Consider the following 2,459-nt stretch of genomic DNA (forward strand, 5'->3'; position numbering starts at 1 on the left):
GCCTCGGGTAGATTTCGGAAGGTTAACGGATTGTTTGGAAATTGTTGTAAAAGCTGGTTTTTGGCAGCCATTAGTGGTATCGCATCTGCGATGCAATTGATCGTAGATGCGCAATCGCAGAAGCGAGGTTGAGGTTGTAGAAGCAAAATGGGCAGGTCTGGGCAGTGGTCGCAGGTGCGAAGAATGTCCCACACCTGCATGATCGCAGAAGCGAGCAGAGAAGGCGCATAAGCGAAAGGGCATCACAGATGCGCATTTGGCATTGCATAAGCGATTTCGCAGAAGCAAAAATGCTTCCGCAGATGCGAGGCTTCAGTTGGTCGGTGAGCATCGCAGAAGCGAGATGGGTCTCGCAAAAGCGGCTTCGCAGGAGCGCAAATTTGTCCGTAGAAGCGGAAACTGGGCAGAATGTTAAGGACCAAAAATGGTCATTTCGTCATTTTCGATTGGGATTTTTGTGGAGCTCGGTTTTGGGCAATTTTGGAGGGATGTTTCACAACCTTGGTTGGGGTAAGTGTTCTATATCCGAAAGCAATTATATTTTATGAATCTATGGTTATATTCATCATTTAATTCAAGTTTTAATGGAGGAAATTGAGATTTTTGTAATACTTTTCAAAAACAAAAATTTAAGATTTGGAGGATAATTTATTATTGGAATTTGATAAAATTGGTATGGTTGAACTCATATCGGAATGAGTGTTCGTATTTCATGAAATTTCTATCGAGTTCCGAGAGGCGGGCCCCGTGTTGACATTTGGTTTACTTTTTAATGTAAAATTTTAAGTTGACATTTTATTATCCGGAATTATTTTCGATAAATTTTAATGAAGTTATACAATCAATTTGGATAGATTTGAGCTGATCGGAGGTCAATTCAAGCAAGAAGGCTATTTTGGAATATCGGCCTAACTTCAAAGAGGTAAGTATCTTGCCTAACCTTGAGTGAGGGAAATTACTCCTTAGGTATTGAGTCTTATGTGAAAACTGTGTAATTGAAAACCATGTACGCGAGGTGACGAATACGTACTTGGTTTCTATGTGCAAATTATATTGGTTGAAATTCGTAGACGCCCTTATGTATTAAATTGAAAATTTGTTGGCACTTACTAAATCCTCTATTTGCCATGCCTCAATCCTTGGTTGTTGAATTTATTTTTATACGATAATTTGGTGTGATTGCCACCTTGATTTTATGTGAATCTCGTATTTTTGTTGAGTTGAGGAGATAATTTCATTATGGATTATTCATTTGCAAATAATTTATTAAATAATTTTAAAATGAGGCATTAATCTATTTGCCAAAATTTGGATTAAAGAAGGCGTTGTTCCTTGATGAATTACTTTCCAGTTCATGTTATTGAAATTGGTATTGAGTTATAAAGGGAGTAAATCATATTGAGGCAAAGTGTTAAATTGTGAAATATTATTCTGTTGAGTTGTTTACTCCCGAATATTTTTGTTAAGACTTTGTGCACATTATAGTTGAGCCATGGACTCCTTATTGTGGAAAATAATATATTGTTGATTTATGTGTCAAGTTGTAATATTTGAGCACTTGAAGTGCAATTTATGAGATGTTGTGATATTGGCATATGATATTGTTGGGAGGTTTGTTCGGGTGTTTGCACGAGGTTTCTGTCGTGCTATTGTTACTATTGATATATGCACATGCGGCATGCCAAGGCGGGCTATATATGTGGGTTTGCGCATGTAGCGAGACAAGGTGAGAATATTATTATTCGTGTGCGGCGAGACAAGGCGGACATTTACTTTATTATTGCACATGTGGCGAGACAAGGTGGGCTATGTCGGAGATTGATTTGTGATGACTTGTGATGGCCTGGGGGTATTGTTGTTGTTGATATTTGTGTTGGGACTACGAGGCGGTATCTCGGGAGTGCCCTTTGTTGAAATTTATTTATGATTTGGGACTACGAGGCGGTACCTCGGAAGTGCCCTTTGTTGATATTTCTCTATGGCTGCACTTGCCTTTGGTTATTTTGTTTTTTCGTATGTAAATTCTTGTGTTCTCCGTGATGTATTATATGACTTAATATTAAGTATTTTGTATTTCTTGTAGTATTGTGTTAGCTTTGGCTTTTTCGTACGAGACTATGAGAATTTGTATTTTTGGTTTGTACTTGTTCTTGATGATTGGGTTGATTTAAATAAAAGAAATTACTATTATGGTTTAATTTAATATGTTTTACATCCAAATCAGTAGCTTATCTGATGCTTTATTTTAATTGAAATGTCATTTTCTTCACTCAAACTATTTCTAAAATAAACTCATTTCTTTGTTGAATTCTTACTTGATTTACAAAAATATTGTAACCTTACTTTATTGAAAATAAATTGATCGTGCAGATTTTATATATTGATATATTTGGCACAAGAGTTGTCCGTGCGGTTATGATAGAGATATGGGCACGAGGTGCCGTGAGAATATGAAAGGA

This window comes from Nicotiana tomentosiformis, chromosome 6, assembly GCF_000390325.3.
Source record: "Nicotiana tomentosiformis chromosome 6, ASM39032v3, whole genome shotgun sequence".
NCBI classification, from domain to species: Eukaryota; Viridiplantae; Streptophyta; class Magnoliopsida; order Solanales; family Solanaceae; genus Nicotiana; species Nicotiana tomentosiformis.